Below are 26,476 nucleotides of genomic sequence, written 5' to 3' on the forward strand. Positions count from 1 at the left end.
TGCGCACTAATATATTTTACTACTAGGTGCTATGCTTTCAAATTTTATTTTTTTCACTTTTTAATTTAAGATTTATGCCCCTTTATAAGAGTTTCCATCAGACACATACACCTCTTTTACATTGTACAAAAATCAATATACAATTTGGAAATTGCCTTTTAATTTATTCATCAGGCTCTCATGCATGCCGAAAGCACATTACTGCACATTGAAAGGAAAAGAAAATAATTTTGTCTCTGCTTTGGATCATATTTTCTCAATTCACAATTATGTTTAACCTCTTAAGAAACTAATTCAGGCATGCTGAAATAAAGCTCATCAAAGTAGCCACAGCATAAAAGAAAAATCCTAATGAAGCTTGGATCAGAAGGTATTTGAGGGTGAACGCTTAAAATGATTTAAAGGTTAAAGATATAGAAACTGCAGTTGATGCTACAATTTTCAAACATGCTAGATTTTACAGATATTTTACAATTTGAGCAGTTTGAGCAAATTACCAATTCAGAGACTTAAAGTATTGAATTCTTACTATGGGCAATGAAGCCAAACCGTGGGAGCAGCGTGTCTCTACTTTTCCAGGGAGCTATTTGTTGGGTCACCTAGACCTTTGGTTTTCTAAAGACAGCCTTTAAACCAGATGCATAAGAATCATCTGTTTTATTTATTAAAGATAGAAATTCCTGAACTCCACTCAAAATTGACAGGCTAGGAATAATTAGGTGGGTTCTAGATGTTAGTATTTTTATTTTTATTTTTATTTTTTCTGATACAGAGTTTTGCTCTTGTTGCCCAGGCTGGGGTGCAATGGCACGATCTCAGCTCACTGCAACCTTCCGGGTTCAAGCGATTCTCCTGTCAGCCTCCCGAGTAGCTGGGATTACAGGCACCAGCCACCATGCCTGGTTAATTTTTGTGTTTTTGGTAGAGATAGGGTTTCACCACGTTGGCCAGGGTGGTCTCGAACTCCTGACCTCAGGTGATCTGCCCGCCTCTGCCTCCTAAAGTGATGTTAGTACTTTTAATGAACCTCTCCTGTCAATGCTGTCCTAGATGCAATGTAGTATGATTCTCACAAAATTCCACGTGGTATATTTTAGCCTTGTTTTGATATTTAATAAAGGGGAAAGAGAAAGGTAGAGGGTGACAAAATTGCTTTAATGTAATGGGTGCACAAGGTACAGACACAAAGCTTCCTGCCAAATGAGCTTTTCTCAGAGCTCTGCGCCATTTCTTCTGGCACCATTACTCTTCGTTGCCATCATTTGTTACCCTTTGGTGAACTCTTTCTGTGATTTGAGAGGACACAGGTGCTCCAAACCTGAATAGCAGCCTTAGACAGTTTTTAGCTGTTTTGCTATTTGTAGGGAGCACTAGAATTTTTCAGACCCCTTAACTACTCTTTGTTTGACAAATAACACAATAGAGAAGATTGATATCAAGGTCTTTTAGATAATTGTGCAGGAAGAAGCTGCAGGAGCTATACGTTAGCTCTACTCTGTTTGTTAACAGTTGAGTTAAGTGATCCACCAGTCATTTAAAACAAATGAATCTAAATTTATTTTAATACCAGTGCTAATAATAGCATTAAGCATTGGCTTAGCTTAGCACTACGAATAGACTTTAAATCTTTCGTAGTACATGATTGCTAATCACAGCAAGAACATTTGGAAAAGGGATAAAGAGTAAAGGATACAAATTATACTGACCCTAACACTATTAGGTCCCTAATAAATAACTGTGAAAGGCAAGAAAGAAAAAGGAAAATGGAAAGAAGGAATGAAGGAAAGGAGGAAACAAATTATACACCCCTTTATACGGATCTGTGTTTCTAAAACAATAAATCTTGTGTGTTTACCTACGAGAATCTGCTAAATGTGTTTAGTTCTAATAAGTACTTAATATAATATTTAGGGATAAAATAGCAATACATAAAAAAGAGGATTTTCAAAATGGTTTCTTAAATGTATGCCGTGAAATGTGATTTTGAACAAGCCATACATTTTTAAAATCCTGTCTATGCCACTTTTGTATCTATTGTGTGAGTTAATGCAACAGCGAAAGTACAGCTGCTAACATTCCCTGTGCTGCTTTTCGTTACTAATATTCCCTCATGGGCCTTTGTGCTTTGCTTTTTCTATTGTTCAAAGTAGAAAAGTAATATCTAAATGTTAATATTTTACTTTGGCCGGGCGCTGTGGCTCACGCCTGTAATCCCAGCACTGTGGGAGGCTGAGGTGGGCAGATCATGAGGTCAGCAGTTTGAGACCAGCCTGGCCAACATGGTGAAACTCTGTCTTTACAAAAAAATACAAAAGTAGCTGTGCATGGTGGCACGTGCCTGTGATCCCAGCTACTCTGGAGGCTGAGGCGGAAGAATCACTTGAACCCAGGAGGCAGAGGTTGCAGTGAGCCAAGATCGCGCCACTGCACTCCAGCCTGGGTGACAGAGTGAGACTCTGTCTCTAAGAAAAAAAAAAAGCAAAAAACAAAAAACTTTTAGAAGATGGAAAAATTAAATTTGGAAGTAGATGTTAAGGGTTTGAGCCTTAGTGCTCTCAATTACTGGTTTTGAGATTTGGGCAAGTCTCTTAAATACCCCATACCTAAATCCACTCTTTGCTAAAATGGGAATAAAAATACATTTGTTATATTCTTTAGAAAGTGGGGAGACATTCCAAAGAGAGTACTCTGAAAGCTGTTCGCAGATTGTCAACCACTGTTCAATTGCGCTTGTTATTCTAATCTTTCAACACAACTTCTTGCCTTTGGTCAGGATTCTGGATGTTCTAACTTAGCATAGTGTCGACACACAGTTCAGCTCTAATGACAAGAAAATGCAATTCTTACAGAGAAAGAAAATGAATTGTATGCCGTTCGGTCACACATTTGGAACCTGTTATTTTCAATAATAACATGTTAGAGAAGCATTCATTATCGACTAGAAATAACTTATTTCGACAGTTAGCTGTAGTAGAGTTCATGCCGAGTGCTAAGATGCCACCATCAAACAGAAAGAGAGTAAATACAGTGAGCTCCATTCTAGCAGAAGGCATCCATCAACATGGTTTATTTGCACAGTACTGTATTATTTCTTCTCAATCAGCAAGTTCAAGGTAGGCTTTTTTACAGCAGGAAGTGTTGTCTAGTCATTTCTCTCTCCGTACTGCTCAACCTTTCGCCATTCACAGTAAATCTAAACTATTTTAAGGCCACTTCTCTTTGAACCCACAGGTCTGGTTTAATACTCAAAAGTCACCCTTAGGTTAGAGGATATAAACCCAGTTATTAGAATCTAGGAGAGCTGACCTCCTTTCATGAAGATCTCAGCTTTAGAGTCAGATAAATGTCTTCAGATGCATTTGTGCAGAGTACAGCCAAATGATATGAGGCCAGTTAGAAGATTACATTTCTATGTTGCCTTCCCAGCAGATAAGTTTATCCAGGGACCTGTATCCTCTTCATTTCTCAGCAGGAAAAAGAGTATTAAGACTTCGAGCCTAATCAAATGCATAGCATAGCAATTTCATGGGTAAGACAAGAACTGGGCTTGTGGGGAAAACGAAAGCACGAAGTCTGTCCATCAGAATTACTTTAAGAAGCCTGTCGTGCATTGGTATCAAAGATCTTCCTCTGGAAGCAATGTATGAAGGGCTGGGATTATAAACAACAAAATGATTGAACTTGAAGCCAGGAGAAAAGTCAGAACCACAAATTATTGTCATAGAAGTAAGAGAAAGAAGAGGAGGCAAGATATTAAGAAATTACTTTCACTGTAAAATTGGGTGCTGCAAACACACAAGAGATATGACTGCTAAGCAGTATTGTATAAAATACAAACTAACCAAAAATCTCTAGTGACAAAATGATCAATAACACTATACATACTCATAGATTCCCACAGAGTTGTGTCAATGCATTTTGGACATTTTGATCAGTAGAAAGATAAATAAATACATTGCAATCCAATATTGAATTTACCTGGTTGAAATGTACAAGTATACAAAATGATTATTTTGAAAACATTTTCACACTAAAATTATTTATATTGTAATCCTATAGTGAATAAAAATCCTTTTTGTACTAGAAAATGTAAATAAGTATATAATTTTTGGATTTGAACAACAAAATAGCTATGTTTAACAAAAGTTTGTGAAGTACTTTTTAGTTTCTTATTATTTCAAGAAGCTAATAAACTCATCAAAATTTAAGTTAAAAATATTTAGAATTCCTTTAAATCAATTCTAAGAATCTAGCTATTCCTTCCCACACCAGGTAGACTACAGTAAAATAAATGGGGTTCTAGTAAATGATTTAGCCCATTTGGAATATTACTTTTATTCAACAAATAAATATCAGGCGCTAATACACAAGCCTTCATCGTGTCAAACACACATCCAAGTGAATGATTTTTTAATAAAGACATTACGGAATTTGGAGAAATTACTCTTTCAGGTAATTAAAATGGTCTATATAAGCCCCTTTCCCCACCACCTAAACCCATATCCATCTCTGTTTCCATAACTCAGATCAAAATAAATCATTTGTAAGATTTTGGAAATAAATTCACTCTACATTTATTTGCTACTTTATTCTGTGGTAATAGTCTATGTTTCCCTGATGATATAACAACTCATGAGACATTCAGATCGGTGCGAGACAATAGGGGTTCAATCTTGGTTCTACCACTTACTGGCCATATGGCTTGACTAGTCGCTTGCAGAAAATGAAAAAAAAGTACAATTTTTATGAGTATTTCATGATGTAGAGCACTTGGTATTGAACATAGCACATTATAGTGGGTCGGTAAGTATTGATTTATTATTGATATTGGTTTTTAAAAAATTTTCCTGTGTATAGTATTTGATAAGTAACAAAGAATTATAACAAATAAATCTGATCTTGTTTTTCTATTTTTAAAAATAATTATTTTCAAGCCAGTTTATTTTACGTGCTTCAGTCTTGTTTTTTTTTTTTTTTTTATTTAACTTAATTTTAAGTTCTGGGATACACGTGCGGGATGTGCAGGTTTGTTACATAGGTAAACATGAGCCGTGATGGTTTGCTCCTATCAACCCATCACTTAGGTATTAAGCTCCACTTGCATTAACATTTTTGCTTTTCGTGTTTCTGTAACCCCCACAGCACCCACAAAAAGAGCACACTCAGCTTTTGGCACAGCTTCAGTGAGTAGCTGTGTCATGCTGTTAAGCTGACTGATTACTACCTATGTGTAAATCACCCCAGAAAGCAATTCAGCTTTAGCTTGGCAGTCTCTGGGGTGGCATGGATATTTTATTTTTTCAAATGGGAAGAATGTTCAATGCAACAGTCTGGACTCCTGGAAAAGTCTACCGTGTGGTCTTCAATTACATAAAAATGTTTGCAAACTGCTGTAAATCTTGGTCAAACTAGAAAATGCTCAACACCATGCAAACCAGTAGTGATCTTAGTCAATTCCTTTTTCCTCCTACAGTCCGTACTTGGCAGAAGGCAGTCATAAATTTTGATGGACTATTTTTCTCTTCATATTATGGAGAGTTTAAGTGATAGGTACATTGTAATAGATGCCTCCCGTTTTCTGCCCAAGTGATTTGAATACAATTAATTACATGTGAGGCTTCAGGATCTAGCTTCAGAATTGACTCAGTTAGCAATATTCCTCCTTGGCCACAGTTTGAGGTACAGAGTCCTGGGCATGTGAGTCAGGTTTATCTAATCAGATTGACTCTGATATTTTGCTGGAAATGCTGGGATAAGTCTCACTTCTTCGCTGGAATTAGTGATTCAAGTTTGTGAGACTTAAAACTGCTGCATTCTAGGAGCAAGAGCTTGAAAACTCCGAGGGATTATTATTAGATCTGAGGATTAGGTGTAATCAGAGGAAACAGAGCTGTAAGATGAATTTGATTGGCATCTTTGAGCCATTGATTAAGTTCTCTTGGGAACTAGAAGTGCCTCTGAGCTGTTATGTCTTGTGCACCATTATTTGCTAAACCAGATTGTTTTAGGCTTTTTGTAGCTTAAAATTGAAATAATCCTGAGATATAGAGTCTCCTAAATCTATTGTATTTTAGATCATATTGAAGGTCCTGAATCCAGCATTCCTGGCCCAATAGGAATTCCTGGCTGCAATTCCTTGCCGCTTTTCTCCCTGATTATTCAAAGCTTATATACTGTTAAGACTTGCCAGGACAGTCCTGGTGAGTGAGTGAGTGTGTGTGTGTGTGTGTGTGTGTGCATATGCATGTGTGTGTTTGTGTTCGAAGGTCAGCTAATGTCGGGTTATAAATCACTAAAAACACAGTGGTTTAAGGCAACAGTCACCTATTCCTGTTTACTCATAGATGCTTCTTGGCTGTGCACAGGAAGAAAATTTGCTTCAAGATAGGGGCACTTAACCAGGGCTTGGCTTCTGGCTAACAGTTGGGTTCAGGTTTGTTCCATGCATGCTCTATCTAGAGCTCAGGCTACAGAAACAATAGTTGTTTCATGTATCTCAGGATACAGAAACAATAGTTTCTCATCGTCTTGAGGTGACGATGAGATACAAAAGAGCAACGGTAATCCCATAAGCACATTTCAAGACCCTGCTGGTGTATTTGTGTATTTGAGTGCAGAAGGTACCTCAGTATGTTTTCAGTGGATGATATGTACAAATAAACTTCTTAATACAATTACCTCATTTGAATTCAAAATAATTGAAATCTTAATATCCAGATTCTATTCCCAGCTTAGTCACTTGTTTTATGACTTATAGTAAGTCACTTTACCTCTTTAGATTTTTCTCCTCCCCTCTAAAATGGAATTAGTCAATTTTTAGTTCTAAAGTGTTTGTGGAAATAAAATAAAATAATGTAGATGGAAACAAGTTGAAGGAAAAGACTCCATCCTAACTGCAGTGTATAAAGGAATGAATAACCCTAAATACCTGAAGTAGAGAAGAAATTGGGCTTGTGGTTACCAGAAAATCAAGATAGAAAAGAATTACAGTTCTTTTTAAAAAAATAAATAAAAAGAGAGTGAGAAGAAGGATGAACATCAGCTATCTTAAAAGAGCAAGACAGTCTACTAGACAGTGTTTGTTATCTCATTTAATCCACACATTTTTCATGGTGGAAAAACAAAAGGAACATTTATTGAGGTGTAGCACTCACAAAATTCTGAACGGCCAGTTTTACTTTATGGGTACATGGCTTGATTGGCAGTCTGTCTGTAGGACAGCAGAGATTTCAGAATTTTCCAGCATTATTTCTCATTTCCTGGAGCTTGAATCACACTTATGTCACTAATTAGCTCTCCTCTCCTTGGAAGGTGAGTCAACCACTCTGGGCTTTCTTTTGGGTAAAAATGAGAAAAATGATATTTACTGCAACATTCTACAACAAGAATTGAAGAATTTTTTTTCAAGTAGTATATACTTGTATGCAGTGCGGAGTTAATTTTTAGTAAGTCAGATCTCCTTCTGATTTTCATTCTCTGATAACCAAAACCTAAACATAAATTTGGATTTCCCATCTTCCTGTCTCTCTATACATACACTTCCAGACATCAAATAATTTGATTTAATGTCTTAAGGAACAAAACTGTCCTGTGAAACATAGCGAATGTGTGAGCTAGAATCTTCCTCCTTCTTTAGGTAGCTGAAAAAAAGCAGAGAATAAAAATAAAATATGGACCCCCTAAAGCTTGCCTACCATTGATTAAGGCAAGAGCAGAAGAAAAACATATAATATGTAAACATGCCTTCTTTCTTTCATTGCATTCTTCTAGGTTATTAAGATGTAATTCGGATGTTTTCCCCTCAATATTTTTGAAAAAGAATCAAGATTATAAGGCTTCTAAGAGCTGTTGAAAAATCTGGAGTTAAATAAAGTTTATCATTTTACCCTTACAAAATTTGATTGTTCACAAAAGTGAATATTTTCTAAGCTCCAATAAAATCTTCAGAAATAAGATGATATTTCTTATTCATTTGTTACTGTAGAAACAAATGTTTCTACAGTAGAAGCTACTTCTAGTGTGGTGACTACGTGGTTAAAAGCATGACTTCCGTAGTTGTCCTACTTAGGGTGGACAAGAGACAGGCACTGAGCTCTCAGTGGACTGGTACGTCAAATTTTACTTCTCACTCCTGAAAACCCCACACAGTTCAGTGGGAGTGCGCCTCTATTAATGTTAATCAATGTGACTCTATTCATGTTAATCAATGTCCTTAATCAATGTGCCTGGTTGAAAGTGAGAATGTTCACTTTCTCTTATATTCTAATTTGCCAGAACTTAGTCTCATGACCAATTGTAATTTTAAAGAAGATTGGGAAATATAGAAAAATCTGGTTTGTTTCATGAGCACTAATTATCTTTGCCACAGGAATGAAACACTTTAGGTTTGACTTACAGCTCTCCCATGTTTTAACTGCAAGTTCTTGGGCAGTTACCAATCACCTCCAAGCCTTAGGTGTTCAACTATGAAATGAAGACAATCATTGTTGCTTATTTTGAATGCCTTGAAGGTTAGACAAGATATTACCTGGAAGAGCTTTTCCTAGTGCCAGTCATATAATAATCACTAAAAATAGGCAGTTGTTATCATGCTTATATCAAACATTTTTCTCCATTATTTGAAAGATTGAGGTATTTCTCAACTAAAAACATTGGAATGATAAACCCTGGAGCAAGGTAGAGAGAGTAAATAGTACTGGGGAGGTACATTGGATTGAATGGTGAGTGAATACCTCTCTGTTGAAATGACATGAAAGCTAATATACAAAGAATAGTAATAGCAGAGAACCAGTCTTCCAGCCAATTAAAAATGTATGCAAAGGCCCCGAGGCAGATAATAGCTTACTGTCTTAGAGGAACTAAACCAAGACCAGAGTAACTGTGGCTCAGTGAAATAGATGAAGTAGGGTAGAAAGAGTGGCACAGGGTAAGGCTAGAGAGGCAGGTAGTGTCCAGAGCACAGGAACTTAAGATAAGGAGCTTAACAGCTGGTTGAAGTTTTCACAGTTAATAAGGCACCTCTTTAGACTTGTGATCTTTATATTACATCCTATATTCTTCCCAGAGTTAGAGGCATAATTATAGCATCTAGTTATATGAGATGATAGAATTTAAAAAAGAATTTTTTAAGTATAATTTCTTTCAATTATTAAAACAAGTCTCTGATATCTCTAAGGCAAACAGTAATCCATAGAAACAGATGAGAGATATATGTTCAGGGGGCTGACTGAACTAGCCAAGATCACACAGTTAGTAAGTGGTGCAACAGGGGTGTAAAATAAGTAAAACTCCTGCTTGCTTTGAAGTAGGATAAGGGTGAGAAGTTGCACACGGACCATGTATCTACTATGTGCCAGATCTTGGATGAGATATTTTAGAAATGTTACTCAGAAAGATCTTTGGCAATCACATCTGCTGCAATTTGAAATAAATTGGTTTTTTTTTCTTTCTTCTGTCATGAAATGTAAGTCATGATATTCTAGTGTCCTAACTCAGTATTAATGAGGGGGCAGCAATTGCTTCTATTTTCAAGAGTAGATCTGCCAGAAGAAGAGAAAGGTGTTAACATATGAAATATATCCTTAAAAAGTAATAATATCCATGATGAGAATTATACAGTTAGTACACATTACCCTTATGCTTTGATGATTATAATATATCAGCCAAAGGCAAATGAAACCATGCATTAATTACTGAGTCATTTGTTAAATACAAAACTGTGAATCAATTTTGATCAAAAGAAAGAGTTCACCTGCATTTAGAGAAAGTGATGACTAATAGTGCATCTAGGTATACTTAATCCAATTTACCTAAAAACATTACATATATATTTGTCTTTGCCAGTGCTTTTAATCCCAGCTAGATCCATGTTACACAAGTCATTTTTACCTTTTGGGTAATTTGTCACTATACAAATTTAAGTGAAATTATTTATACATATAATGAAAACTGAAAATGATTTAAATTTGTGGATTAATTATGATGAGAATATTCTCCATATACATGTTAGACATACAAAAGGCAACTAGCAAAGCAAAGTTGGGAACTCCAAATAAATAGAACATGGTTTTATTTAGCCCTATATTTGTAATGACCCATATGTCTGACACATCTCAGGGGCTAATAACTAATTAGTAAAATAATTCTAGATATATAAAAAAGGCATTGTGATATTGTTGCATAAAATTGTTAGGTATGATGCTACTTAAGATAGGTTTGCTGGCTATTAAATGCCTAGTTAGGGGTGATTTCTAACTGCACATTCTACCAATATTTTCAAATACCAAGGTCTTGTCATTAGGTGACACAATGAAAACAGACTGAGTTTTCAATTCAGCTGGACCCATGGTGGAGCTTCACACCTTTCAGGATCTTGACCTTGAGCACATTACTAAACTTGCGAACCTCAGATTTCCCATCTGTAAATGAGATTATCATACCTACACCCATTAACTGTGCCAGACATCTTACTGGGTCCTAGAAAAGCATCTTTTCCATATGGAACTTAAATTCTAATAAGACTTAGTGTTATAAACTAGGTAAAGAATCGAGCAAACTACCTTGCATGCAGTAGAAGTTCAGAACTTCACAATTCTCCTGTTACTGCCAAATGAGCCATGACTGGAGGTACACTTGTTTTTTTTCTAAGACTTCTATGCAATTAAACTTTACATTACTCATGTTGCCAATATATAAGGGACCTCACATGTTATAGTGCTTTGAATTAAAATTTAAGAGGAACAAATAAGTACCTATTTCACTATTCTAGGTACATGGAGGACATTGTTAGAAAATAGGACATTACAAACTCTCAATATAGCCAATGGTTCTTGCCATCTGACATTTGTTTGAAAGACACAAATAATGTTCTCTACAGGAGCAAAAGTCACATAAGGTCAATCATATTTTGGAGCTTGTCCCTCATGGACAGAAACAGGTAAATGTTTAACTCTACCAGTAAAATTGTGAACAACAGAGGGAAGCAATGGGCCGACAGGGTGGTCAGGGAAGGCCAGCTGCAATTATGTGAAGTCTGACCTCTGTGTCTAGTTGACCCAAGAGGAAAGAATACAATAAAGTCTCTGACCTAAAATGTATTTTTAAATGAAATTTGACAATAGCTGGTAAAATACATTTAGTGTTACATCAAGCCCCTAAATTTTGAAATCATTTAATATGTTCAATAAACCCAAAACACTGGTAGGGTCACAAGTCCCTTCTAATTCCATGATGTATTTATTGGAAAATTCCCATTTACGTAATAAACAATTATGATACTGTTGACATCCACTCTCTAGAAAATGCAGTGCACTAGTAGCTCCCTTCGTGCCCCCAGTCCACTTGTAGCTTAGACATTCTTGCTTATGTTGCAAGAAAAAGCCTGCCAGAACCAAGTGAAATGATAGTGCTGGATATTGACAGGTTGCAAACGTATGCATATGCATGCTCTCATTCTTCATTATTCCCTTTTTAACCCCTTTATTCATCCATTCATCCTTTTATTTGCACTCTTCCAACAACAAATATTTATTCAACATCTTTTGTCAACAGTCACCATCCTAGATTTGGGGGACAAAAGAGATATCTGGATTAAAACAAATCTTCTGTTCTTGAATCTAAAAAGCCTAAAAGAGAAGAAATTAAAATAAATTTTAAGAAACTTTAAAATGCTAAAAATCAGTTCAAGCATATGTAGAACTTTAACAGGGGGCTAAAAATCAAACAAATTGGGGCAGCCAGTAGCAACAGAGGCCAGTTATTTAAATAGGTGGCTGGGAATGCCCCTTAGATAGATAGTATTTGAGATGCAACCTGAGGAGTCAACAAGAGCTGGCCAAACAATGGGTCAGATAAACAGGTTTTTATTTGGAAAAAGTTGGTTATTCAAAGACTTTGAGTTGGAAAAGAACCTGGACTATTTGAGTAAGTGGGAGAATATTGCTGTAATTGGAATATGGAAACAAGGGGCAATGATTCTAGTCAAGATGGCAGTGAGAGTCTGAGGTTAGGTTGAATAGAACACTGAAGGCCATAATAAGACATTTGATTTTATTCCAACTACATGGATGGGTATAAGCCATAGAAAAGCAAGATAAAATTTCTATTTGCAAATTGTCATTTGTGCTGCTGTACAGAATGTAGGTTAATGAAGGGCTAAGGTGGAAGAAGGAAAACCAGGCCGAAGGCTCCTGTGAAAAAGAAATGATATTGACCTAGATGTATAGATCATGTCTAGAACACACATAGAATAACTTAAATTGACATCATAATTGATAGTTGCTCAGGGTTAATATTTTCTAATTCTTAAATTTTATGTGTATGGAGATGAAAACTAAAGAATTGATGTCATGCCCGGGATCATAAAGCTAGTTCATGATAGAGCAATAACTCTGCTGTTCTGGGTCCCAAATCAAGCTTAACTTCAAGTGAATAGATTCAAACAAAAAATCCTGGCTGCTCTGCTACACTACACTTGCTGAGATATGCTGGCATTAGGGGTAGAATTAAATTCTGGTCATTTAATTAAGATGATGATGGTGATGATGATAATGATGATGGCAGAACATTTTTAATTGCCAGTCATCATATGCCAGATTCTGGGCTAAGTCATTCTTTAGCCCAAACACATAACAGTCCTATGAGATCCAATTCTGTAGTCCAGTACATCCATTCCACACACAGGTAGTACAGGCTGAGAGAGGTTTTACGATTGGCTATGTCCACAGAGTAAGTATAGAACCCATGTATAATTCATTCTAAAGAATATACTGTGTTGCCAACAATAAAATATCTATTGTTTAACAGTTGTGATCATTACATTAAAAAGTGGATAATATATTTATACATGGAAGATTGTTTAAAAGTCACCTAAAACCTCACAACCCTAAGTTAATCCCCCAAAATATTTTGATAGCTTCCTTTCATGCTTTTCTTTATGTATTTACATAGATATCAACAATATTAACCTAGGTACTATGAGTAGTAGTCATTGTTTTTGACTTTCAGTTATATACTTGAGATTATTCTACCATATCAGCTAATAAATTATTTCCTTTGCTTCCGTTTTACAGACTACTAAAAAAATTGTTTTTCCTGAAATGTGACTATGTCTTCAATCTGCCTAGCAGTGAGTGATAGCAATAATTACCTAATCACCCATTCTTACGTACTTGCCTCCTATAAAAGTGTATGTATTTGGCATAACACTGGGTTTCAGTTGAACTATGATGATCAGAATAGCATCACATGATGGATAAAGTATGGTGATTAAAAAAATGACAGAATAGTCACAGTGAATCTGGAGTCCCATGCCACTATCTAGTTGCACCAAATTTAGCAAGGAAATTATGGGTTCACTTTTACAGAAAAGATGCCCCTGAAAATAGAAAGATGTTTGCAAATAGAACAACTTTACCTCTAAAGTAAGGGAGTTTGCTCTCTAAGCAATGCTTTGCTCCAAGAAACCTAAAGAAGTGTAGAAATCTCAATAATTTTTGATATTTTACATAAATTTATATTTTCAAGATCTTCAGAATACATAGGAAAGGATAAGTTACATTTATCAATTACCATCTCATTTAATTTTCACAAAAGCCATGAATCAGGTCTATTACAAATGCCACATAGTCATGGTACTCTTTGAAGATTTCCTTACCCCTAAGGAAATCTGTACTTTTTAGCTCTAGAGATTCCACTGGAATACTTAATGGATCATTATGTTAGTCTGTTTTGAATTTCTATAAAGGAATACCTGAGACCAGGGAATTTATAAAGGAAAGAGATTTATTTGGCTCATGGTTCTGTAGGAAGTACAAGCATGGCTCCAACATCTGCTTGGCTTCTGGTGAGGCCTCAGAAAACATTCAGTCATGGTGGAAGAGATGAGGGAGCCAGTGTGTCACATGGCAAGAGCAGGAGCAAAAGAGAAAAAGGGGAGGCCCCAGACTGTTTTAAACATCCAGATTTCATGTTAACTCATTACTGCAGGGAAGGCACCAAACCATTCATGAGGGATCTGCCCCCATGACCCAAACACCTCCTACCAGGCCCCACCTCCAACACTGGGGATCACATTTCAACATGAGATTTGGAGTGAACAACTATCTAAACTAAATCATCGTTTACTACTCCTCCCTCAAATCATTATCAAAAATGCATCTATTGAATTTGTCATGTGACTTTATTGTACTTCCTTCTATTGTAAGTTGAGTATGTTTTCCTGCCTGAGTGATATTGGGTTTAGGCAGTTATTTGCTTTGGGCACTGTATGTTAGCAACACTGATTCCAGCAGAAATTGAGTGTTTTTCACTTGACCTCTTGTCCTTCTGGCATCCATGATAAAAAAAAAAGCACACTCCAAATTCCTAATGGTTCCATAATGGAGAAACACTTGAGCAGACCTCAACTAAATCTGCAACCCAAAGCAAAGCCCATTTGAGGCCAGCCACACTCAGAAGAGCAATAGTTAAATTTATAGATTTGTGAGTGCTTAAAAAAAATGTATTCCGGCCAGGCGTGGTGGTTCACGCCTGTAATCCCAGCACTTTGGGAGGCTGAGGCAGGCAGATCACAAGGTCAGGAGATCAAGACCATCCTGGCTAACACAGTGAAACCCTGTCTCTACTAAAAATACAAAAATTAGCCTGGCGTGGTGGCGGGTGCCTGTAGTCCCAGCTACTCGGGAGGCTGAGGCAGGAGAATGGCATAAACCTGGGAGGCAGAGCTTGCAGTGAGCTGAGATCATGCCACTGCATTCCAGCCTGGGTGACAGGCTGACAGAGTGAGGCTCCGTCTCAAAAAAAAAAAACATTCCAGCCTGGGCGACAGGCTGACAGAGTGAGGCTCCGTCTCAAAAAAAAAAAAAAAAAAAAAAAAAAAGTATTCCTTTAAGCCACTAAGACATTGTGGTATTTTGTTATGCTGCATTACTGTAGCAAACCTAACTAATAAACTTTTAAGTCTCCTGTCACATGCTGTTTGGAATGCCATTTTATTTTCCTAGATCTTCCTACGCCATTTTAAATTAAAATACCTTCACATGCCATGTCTTTGTTACCCTGGTAGTTTATCTTCTATGTGCATACCTTGTTTCATTGTGTTTTGCTTAACTGCACTTCACAGATAACACAGTTTTTACAGATAGAAGGTTTGTGAGAACCCTGCATGAAGCAAGTCTATCACTGTCATTTTATCAACAGTAGGTGCTCACTTTCTTTCTCTGTGTCACATTTTGGTAATTATCACAATATTTCAAACTTTTTCATTATTATTGTATCTGGTGTGATGATCTGTGATCAGTAATCTTTGATGTTGCTATTGTGATTGTTTTGGGACCCAACACAAACCAAGCCCACATAAGACAGCAAACTTAATCCGTAAACATTGCGTATTTTGTGACTGCTCCAAAGACCAGCAGTTCCCCATCTCTCTCCCTCTCCTTGGGCCTCCCTATTTTCTAAGACACTGTGATATTTAAATTAGGCCTATGAGCAACCCTACAATGGCCCCTAAGTGTTCAAGTGAGAGAACAGTTGCATGCCTCTCACTTTAAAACAAAAGCTAGGAATGATTAAGCTTAGTGAGGAAGGTATGTCAAAACCTAAAATAGGCCAAAAGCTTGGCATTTTTTTGCCAGTTAGCCAGGTTGTGACTGCAAAGGAAAAGTTCTTGAAGGAAATTTAAAGTATTACTCCAATAAAAGCAAAAATGATGAGAAAGCAAAACAGCTTTGTTGTTGATATGAAGAAAGTTCATGTCATCTGAATTGAAGATCAGACCAGACTCAACATCCCTTATGCCAAAGCCTAACCCAGAGCAAGGCCCTAACTGCCTTCAATTCTGTGAGGTCTGAGAGAGTTGAGGAAGCTGCAAAAGAAAAGTTGGAAGCTAGCAGAGATTGGTTCATGAGGTTTTAGGAAAGAAAGACTCCACAACACAAAAGTGCAAAGTGAAGCAGAAAGTACTGATTTAGTAACTGCATCAGGTTATCCAGAAGATCTAGCTAAGATCATTGATGAAGGTGGCTCCACTAAACAAGAGAATTTCCATGCAGACAAAACAGCCTTCTACTATAAGAAGTGCCATCCAGGCCTTTCATAGCTAAGGAGGCAAAGCCAATGCTTGGCTTCAAAGCTTCAAAGACAGCTCGACTCTCTCACTAGAGACTAAAGCATCTTGTGATTTTTAAGTTGAAGTCAATGTTTATTTACTGATGTGGTTTGAATTTGTTTTCCAACTCAAATATCATGTTGAATTGTGATCCCCAATGTTAGAGGAGGGGTCTGGTGGAAGGTGACTAGGTCCTGGGGGCTGACTGCCCCCTTGCTGTTCGTGGGCTAGTAAGAGAGTTCTTAGGAGATCTGGCTGTTTAAGAGTGTGTGGCACCTCCCCCTTCATCCTCTTCCTCTTGTTCCCCTTTGCCTTTTATGATTGTAAGTTTCCTGAGGCCTCCCCAGCCATGCTTCCTGTACAGCCTCAAGAACTATGAGCCAATTATACTTCTTTTCTGTATAAATTACCCATTCTCAGGTAGTTCTTTATAGCAGTGAGAGAACAGGCTGATACATTCACCATTCTGAAAATCCTAGAGCCCTTAAGAATTATGCTAAATCTACTCTGTCTGTGCTCTATAAATGGAATAACAAAGTCTGAATGACAGCACATGTGTTTACAGCATAGTTTACGGAATATTTTAAGCCCACTGTTGAGAACTGCTTAGAGAAAAATATTGCTTTCAATGTGGTAGTGCTCATTGACAATGTCCCTGATCACCTAAGAGCTCTGATGGAGATTGGCAAAGAGATGAATGTTGTTTCATGACTACTAACAAAACATCCATTCTGCAGTCCCTGAATCAAGAAGTACTTTTGACTTTTAAGTCTTATTATTTAAGAAATACATTTTATTTATAGCTGCCATAAATAGTGATTCCTCTGATAGATCTGGACAAAGTAAGTTGAAAATCTTCTGGAAAAGATTTGCCATTCTAGTTGTCATTAAGAACATTTCTTTCGTGGGATAAAGTCAAAATATCTACATTAAAGGAATTTGAGGGTAAGTTTATTCCAACCCTCATGGATGACTTTGAGATGTTTAAGACTTAAGATGAGGTAGCAACTGCAGATACTGGTGGAAATAGCAAGATAACTAGAATTAGAAGTAGAGCCTGAAAATGTGTTTGAAATGCTGCAATCTTATGATAAAACTTTCGTGGATGAGGCATTGCTCCTTATGGATGAGCAAGGAAAGTGGCTTCTTAAGATGGAATCTATTCTTGGTGAAGGTGCTATGAATATTGTTGAAATGACAGCAAAAGATTTAGAATATTACATAAACTTAGTTGATAAAGCAGCACCAAATTTTGAGTGGATGGACTCCAAATTTGAAAGAAGTTCTACCACTGGTAGAGCGGCTTTCAAATAGCATCACATGATGCCAAGAAATCTTTCTTGAAAGAAATAGTCGATTGATGTGGAAACTTTATCATTGCCTTATTTTAAGAAATTGACCCCAACCTTCAGCAAACACCACCTTAATTCGTCAGCAGCCCCAACCTTCAGCAAATGCCACCCTAATCAATCAGCAGCCCCAACCTTCAGCAAATGCAACTCTGATCAGTCAGCACTGTCGACATTGAGGCATGAACTCTAGCAGCAAAAAGATTATGACACGCTGAAGGTTATTGGCATTTTTAGCAATAAAGCATTTTTAATTATGGTATGTATTTTTTAGGCATAATGGATACTTACACTACAGCATAGTGTAAAAATAACTCTTACTTGCACTGGGAAACCAAAAAATTCATGTGGCTCACTTTATTCCAATATTCACTTTATTGCAGTGGGCTGGAACTGAACGTGTAATATCTCTGTAATATGCCTGTAAATCTATGTTACACTCATCAATGGTCTTTTGCAGCCATTGTTGTCCTGGTGAGAATACAAAAGCCATATAAATATTTGGAAAATAGACACAGCAATAAATGTTTATTTTGAAGAAAGGATGAAGAATGACTATGTTGAGCCTGGCTTTAGGGATCTTTCATAAAACATTGATTGATGCTTCGCCAGTAGTGCTAGAATTGAAGATTTTGCTTCAATATTTCTGTAGAAATATTTATAAAGAAATAAATCTCATGTTTTTTTTTTCCGTAACATCAGAAAAACATGTTATTGTAGGCTTTGAGAATATTGACTCTCTCATAAGGGAAATATAAACATCTCTACCACTTACCCTCAAATATGTGACCTAGAGTCTTACTCATTTTAGTTCCTAGTAAAAGGGCTCTATGTTTTGAGTAAAACATATTGAATGTCAATTATTTCCCTGTAATGATCCCACATATCCTGAAAATGCAAGAAATACTTTGCTTTCTGTCTGTCAGCAACGCCTAGAGGGCCATATTCTGGAAGCACTGGACTTCCTGGTGAATGTATGGTGAGAATATTGACTTTTATAGAAGAATTAATGTTGATGTAACCAATTCTGGTGAACTTATATTGTTTTCTCAGTTTCTACTGCAGGACAAATGGCTTCTCAGTTTCTACTGCTTTAGAGTGAACCAATTCTCCCTTTCTTGCTTGTAGTTCTCAAGAACAACTGTAGAATGTGCTGTGGATGAAATATTTTCAGTTAGGGGTGTGTGAGAGCTGCCTGGAATAGCCAGAGCTCTGCTCAACTCTCTACTCCCAGTAGACAGTGTCCTTCAATGCTTTAGCTCAGTGATTCATGTGACCCTGAGGTATACAACCCAGATGGGCTACCTTTGGAAGTCCCTCATTGGCTGTGCATGTGGGCTATGCACAGTCAAGACTATCTACCCTATGCAGCTTTCTGAGTGTTCAGGGCCTGGCTCACAGTAAATCCCAGGCTTCTATTGTTCTTTGCTGCCTATCTGAAAGTAATAAATCCACGTCATGTAATTTGTTGAGCATGTTCTCTCTCACCAGATGTAGACAAGTTGGTGACCAATCCACAGTGAAACTGCTTCACGCCTACCCTTCATTAAGTGTTTTAAAACCACCAAAGTTAATAATAATCTATTATAAAATCTTATTTTTTTTACATGTTTGATATGATTTGGCTGTGTCCCCACCCAAATCTCATCTTGAATTTTACTCCCATAATTCCCACATGTTGTGGGAGGGACCTAGTGGGAGAAAATTGAATCATGGGGGTGTTTTCCAACATACTATTCTCGTGGTAGTGAATATGTCTCACAAGGTCTGATGGTTGTATAAGGGGTTTCCACTTTTGCTTCTTCATCATTCTCTCTCTGCCTGCTGCGATCCATGTAAGATGTGACTTGCTCTTCTTTGCCTTTGCTATGATTGTTAGGCTTCACCACCCAGGTGGAAGTGTAAGTCAGTTAAATCTCTTTCTTTTATAAATTGTCCAGTCTCAGGTATGTCTTTATCAGCGGCATGAAAACAGACTAATACAATGTTCTTTTGATGGCTGTGTGATGTACTTTAAAAATCGAGTTTATTTCTTTTATGCTAACGTGTGAAAATGATATTCAATGAGTTTTCAGTGGTTTATCCAAGAAGGAAGCGAAGTAGAAGTAGAAGAGAAACACTTTATATTCTCTGGCTGTACGATTCTATGGCCAGCATGATTTTTGCATTAAGTTCATGAAGAAAATGTCAGATGAGTAAATCAGATTACTCTTTCATGTGCCTCATTCTTTGTAAAGTCTTTGGAAGTTTGCAGCCTTCTGAAGTAATTTCCATATCACACATACAATAAATGAATATCCTGACAGAGTAACATGTGAAAAAATTGTGAACATTTTATACTGTTGATTTGAATCATTTAATATTGTTATATAAAAATAATTAAACAGTATTTTGGTGTTAAATTCTACTGGGGAAGTTTACCTGTTTAAATGCAAATTCAGAATTTTGACACCAGGGTTGGACACCAGGGTTGGATGAGTGGCCCATACTAGTCTTCTCTGCTCTTTCTTCCTAATAGATCAATTTGAAAGAGTTTTCCAGCTAAAGCTCTGTTACAGAGGAAAGCTTTTATACATGGTGATGATGATACAGGTATTAGTACTAAATGGCTCTGTTGTATAGTTACAAATAGAGAACAAATAATTTAAGGGGACCATGATTTTAGTTGCACTTATTAATATTACCTTTTATTGGACATTCAAAGACTAGTAATACATATGAATAATAAGAAGATATTCACAACATAAGTATTTTAAATTCTCTGTAGTTGTCAGGACTCTCAAGTCATTTCCATTTCAACCTATTTGTTGAATGAACTGGAACAGAAAAGACAGAAGTTGCTTTTCATAAAATCTCTAGACTTTCCTCATTTCCATTGAACATTTATTTTAGAAAATAGACATTGTTATTTCAATTTATTGTTATTTACTGATTACTACAAAATTTTTAAACATATTACATCAGTCTTATTTATAAAATACGTTATTCAAAATGAAAACAAAATTATAATTATGAATGCAGCATTTTGCTATGAACCTTGTTTCCGTTTGATTCATTATAACAGTTTTTTTTTTTTCAGATTCCTTATCTAGTGGAGTATGGTTTTCTCACACATTATCTCTTCCAGTCTCATGTGGTAGGTTTGACACTCTGGATGGCATTATTAATGTGTCAGTTGCAATTAGGCTGAAAATTCTCCAGGGACAAATGGCTTCTACAAAGCAGGTGGGAAACCTCATGATAATATTTCTTGAGACAGAATTCGTGGCACTCTGTATTGAAGTGCTTTGGAAAACTCCTTTATCCATGGCTAAGCAAATAGGCTGATCCTTATCTACTATAGCAGGTAGTTCTACTTTAAATTGTTAAAGAATGCGAATGTCCAATAAACTTATTCCTTTTAGGGTTATGTACTTGTGTGTTAGCCTGTATATGTGCACATGTATATGTATGTTAATACATTGCACATGAATAATATCTTTATTTTAGATCTATCACTTAAAAATAATGATGTAAACACCCAAACTAGCTTGACAAATGGACAAGTATTGATCTCACTGCAACTTCTCTGCATCACTTCATTCTGTAGAGCCCTCAAGAACAGAACAGCAGCACCTTTTGTACCCAGATTTTAAGGAAGAAAGACTGCCACTATAGCATAGCTGATACTTGTAGCTTCCACTTCGGAAGAAAAAGAAAAGAAAAAGAGAGACATAGACATGTACAGAAAAATAAGAGGCAGTCACATGTTAGGTCAGAGAAGGAATCGGGGAAGAGAATGACAAAGGAATGAGAATAAAGTATCAAAGGGTAAAGTATCAAAGTATCAAAGGGTAAACAACACTGCTGTTTAATCAGGCTCGCTCTCTCTCTCTCTCTCTCTCTCTCTCTGTGTGTGTGTGTGTGTGTGTGTGTGTGTGAAATCTGGTGTGTTTGTGCTTCAATGTTCCCATTTACCTTTCTTCCCTTATGTTCCCAGCAAGGGAAGTTATGTGCAGACAAATCTATAACGAAGTAGGATTTTCCCCCACTTTAATCTTAACTTTTATTCAAGAAATCTATTATTAATTGAAATAGAATAGTTGTACATATAATGATCAAACTGGGGTAATTGGGATATCCATCACCTCAAACATTTTTAGATACTGCATTGAATAGAGGTTGGGCCTGGATGGGGCTGTTAACAGCTCTGACCTTCTCATTCCACTTCAAGTACAAAAGATGCTTTGGTAAAAGTTGGTTTGGAAAATGTTTCCAGAAGGTTTAGGAGAGACTTCTTCAAATACGAAGTGTCTAGCTATGTGGATTATACACTTGTTAATTGCCTTATTTAACATTTTCTTCCATGTGGTCACTGGCAGATAATCTAGTAGATGGAGAATGAGTTGTGTTTAGCTTTTCTCTCAAAAGACAGATTTGAGGTATGCTTACAATATGAAGACAGGAGGTGAAAGAAAGAAGGAAGAACTAGAATGATACCTTTAAGGGGAGGTAAGAAGCCTATAACAAAATGTAGCCTAGTCATTTTCAGGTCCAATGAATAAAAGCCTCAATTTCTCCCACCAGGTAGGAAGGCCAGCAAGAAGTGTAAGTGGAATTTTGTGCTCTACTCTGTAGGGCCAAGTATAAACCATGGAAAGAAGGGCAAAATCATTTCCATCATCCACAATAGATAAGAGGGAAAAGATGAGAGACTTTGGATACATAGATAGATAGATAGGCAGATAGATGATGGATGGGTGGATGAATGTACAGATAGATTAATGTAAAAATGGAAAATTATAGTTGAAATGATAGCTGAATATGTAGAGTGTAATGATTATGTTGTTCAGGCACTGTGTGTATTTCTGAATATTTGTGTGAGAGAAAAAGAATAATAGTTTAAAACATTTAGCCATATTTTTGCTCTAAGTGTTAGAAATTTCTCCAAGTATGTGTCACTATTAATTCCAAACACTTGCTAAGTTTTCCTTCCATTATGTACTGCAATTTTTCCCTTCCAAAATATGCTAATCAGTGAAAGGTGATAGTATTTTACAATAGCATATTGTTAACCTCTTGCACCATGCTTTTATTTACTGTGTTGTACCACCTTATGTATTCCTTTTGTTGTCCTCATATGCTGTGATGATAAAAGCAAAGAAATACATAAAAAGATAATGAGCTTCTGGTCAAAGGTGAAAAGTGCATGCTACTTTCTTCTGCCTGCCTGACATAGTGATTCTCAGTATTGTATTAATTGGATCTTATTATAATATCAGACTCTATTGTTTACATCAAAACAAAATTATATAGGACATTTAGAAATTTGGCACCTCTTTGCTCTTATTCTGTAATGTAGGACATTTTTGCTCCATAAATCCAATTCCTAACACAATCTGCAAGATGAGCAGTTTACTGATTTCAAGGGAGGCTTCTGGCAACTCCTTGTTAACTTAAAACATAACCATTCACTTGGATATTTTCAAACACATTTTCTTTCTTTGCTACGGAGATTCTACCTGCCAACATTTTATCAACTTGTTTTCAATGGGAAATTTATTTCACACTTTCTCATAAAACCTCAATAGCCCACACTTCTCAAATTTGATAGGTCAGAATGTGCTGCCTGTGTACTGTTATGATAAGGGGAAAATCCCAAAATGCCAGTTTGGACTTTTCCATTCTGTTGCACTGAAGACAGCACTTTTCTCTGTTATCATGTATTAAGTATTATATATCAAACCATAGAATAAAGTTTTGCAAGGGCATATTAACGTCAATTAGGAATCATCAGAGCTATCCTACACTTGCCATAGAAGTGTCAAATTAACTAAATGCTAAATATTAAAATTATCAAACCCTACAGAAAAAGGCATTTAGTTTTCAGAAAATATTGAGATTAAAATAAAATTAATATGGCATTTTGCTGCTGGATTCAGGATGAGGAAGCTTGGGCTCTGGAAGAGAGTTCTGTTCCTCATTAGCGACTTTCATCGAATTACTTCTTTTCTAAGTTCTGTTTCCTCAATACAAAATAGTGCTAGTGCCTCCAATTCAGGTAACTTCAAGCTTGTATAAATCCAACTGTTGATATTGATATTTTTTTAAAACATCAGGTGACATATACAGTTTTCATTTCACTTCATCTGAAGAGCAGCTAAGTTGTATATTTCATCTCATTTAAGTCTTCAAATAAACCCAAGTACTAGCTGGGAAATGACAAAATAAGGCTTCAAGTTTAATTTCCTTCCTCTCGAATTTAATTTCAGCAACTAAAACAAAGAGAACATGTGTCTATGATTATGAGGAAGGAGAGAATTCTGGAAAAATGCCAACTGACTCTCTTCCATTCTCCACTCAAATTCACCTGTTTTTCTAAACCAAAAGAATCACACACAGAGCTAAAGCTATTTCTATATTTATATGTACATACTTATTAAAAATAAGAGTTCATATTGCTACCTACAATTCAAATTTCTATATTTATGTGTACATACTTATTAAAGATAAGAGCTCATATTGCTAGCTACAATTCAAAGCCCAAAATCTCAGATTTCTTTCTAGCCTTCACCGCTTTACATGCTTGTATGTCACTTTTCTAACGTTGGAAAACCTGGTTCACATTATCGTCAACATTTTAACTTATTTTTTGATGATTTTACTTATTTGTTTCATGTTACTCCTCTCCCAATCAAGCCAACCACTTCCATCCATGGCCTCTCCACTCCTGTCATGCTGCTTCCTAGGCTATCAGATGCCTCCTTCATGGACACCTCTCCCTCCACTCACCCTACACTGTCTTTTAGGCCAGGAGCACTGACAAATCCCTATTGCTCACCTCCCAGAGCCCCATTTCTTTGTTGCTAGATACTCTATTGCCTCCTCACCATCCGGTTACCTACTGCTCGGCTTCCTTGACCATCAGGAACACTGGTTCCTCTAGATGACCTTTCCCACATCCTGCCTGGCACCCCCCTCTCCATCCTCACCACTCTGCCTTCTTGGTCTTTGACACATAGACCCCGCCACTGAAGGAAGGGAAGAAAAAAATTAAGGGAAAAAAGAGAGAAGAGAGGAAGGTATGAAAGATAAAGAGAAGAACGAAGAAAAGGAGAGGAAAGAGGAAGGGAAACAGGAAGGGCAGAAGGGCAGAAACAGAAGAGCTGGAAGAGAAATTGTAAAAATAGGAAAAGACTGGGCTGGGTATGGTGGCTCATGCCTGTAATCCCAGCACTCTGGGAGTCCGAGGCGGGCAGATCACGAGGTCAGATCAAGACCATCCTGGCCAACACGGCGAAACCCCGTCTCTACTAAAAATACAAAAAATTAGCCGGGCGTGGTGGCGGGCGCCTATAGTCCCAGCTACTCAGGAGGCTGAGGCAGGAGAATGGCGTGAACCCAGGGGGTGGAGCTTGCAGTGAGCGGAGATTGTGCCACTGCCCTCCAGCCTGGGTGCAGTGAGACTCCGTCTCAAAAAAAAAAAAAAAATATTGGAAAAGACTGAAGGAAGAGAAGGAATAGAAGAGAGAAGGTAAGGTGAGACTGAAAAAACAACAAATGAACAAGAAGAGAAAACTCAAGATAGAGGACATGAACATGTAGGCAAAGGCTTTGCTATCAACATAGAAATACCATTTATTCATGAGACTATTTCAGTGATTCTCATCACATTTGGACTACAAAGCAATACCCTTATTTTGGCTAACAATAGTCTCAATATATTTACTTATTTGCTTATTCAGTCTCTCAACCAAGGTAGCCAATTTGCTGCCTTGTTCTCTATGAATCAAGGTCAACACCTGAAAAACCATTTTTCTTCACAAGCATAGTCATGTGCAAGCATGTTGTGGAATCTTCATAGACACACTCACCCAGATATAAGAAATCTTGGGGCTGGGCACGGTGGCTCATGCCTCTAATCCCAGTGCTTTGGAAGGCTGAGGTGAGGGGATTGCTTGTGGCTAGGTTACAGTGAGCTCTGATCATGGTGCTTCACTCCAGCCTGGGTGACAAAACAAGACCTTATCTCTAAACAAACAAACAAACAAAAAACCAGAAAAACCCTTTGGATTACTTTTAAATAAAAGTATGATTCTAATATACATACAAACTTTATTTCTTTATTCTTAATACATTATTCTTAATTATGCCAAACATCTTTCAAAAAAGGCTTTATCAATTCACATTTGAAAGAGGGGTATATGACAGTAACTCACACTCATAGGAGCAATAGACATCATTTCATTGTTAGCTATACTGATAAGCATAAAGTAATAGTTCTTCGTTACTCTGATTTGTGTTTCCAAATTGTGAATTTCAGCATTTAAAAACATTTTTAGCCATCTAGAATTATTCTTCAGTGAATTGTTTATTCATGTTCTTTGACTATTGGATAATTGGGCTAACATCATCTTTTCTCAATTTCTTAAAATCTTTTTATGTGTCATAGATAGTCATCCTTTTTGTCTTACCTGAATTGCAAATCTACATTCTAAATCTATTTTATATTACTTGATTTGGTGAATGTAATAATTTGCCATAAACGGTATTTTAAAAATATTTTAAAATTATGTCTTTTCTTTTTTAGACTCAGGATTTTAAAGCTTAGATTAAAAGCTCTCTTTGACCTTAAGTTTCATAGTATTTTTTTGTTTGTTTCTAAGTGTTTTTGTCAACATTTAAGTATTGAACACATTTGTGATACATCTATTATATACGGTGAAAGTTAGGTAGCTGGTGAATGTTTTCATTTGTTTTCCAGATGGATAAACTGGCTGCCAGAAGTATCGTAAAATAATTAGCCTTCCTTTTAATAAATTGAAAAAATCACCTTATCTTACATTAAATACGCTAATATTTTGGTACTCATTTTTGAACAAATTCCACATTGATTTGATTAATGTAGCTTGATAATATGTTTGATATAGAGTAAATTAAGTTCCCCTCATTATTGTTCATACATTGTGGAGCTATTTGAGTACTTAAAACTGCTTTAAAACTCCAATATCATTTGATTCCAGTTGTAAAGAAAAAACAA

This window comes from Pongo pygmaeus, chromosome 3 (genome assembly GCF_028885625.2).
Source record: "Pongo pygmaeus isolate AG05252 chromosome 3, NHGRI_mPonPyg2-v2.0_pri, whole genome shotgun sequence".
NCBI lineage: Eukaryota > Metazoa > Chordata > Mammalia > Primates > Hominidae > Pongo > Pongo pygmaeus.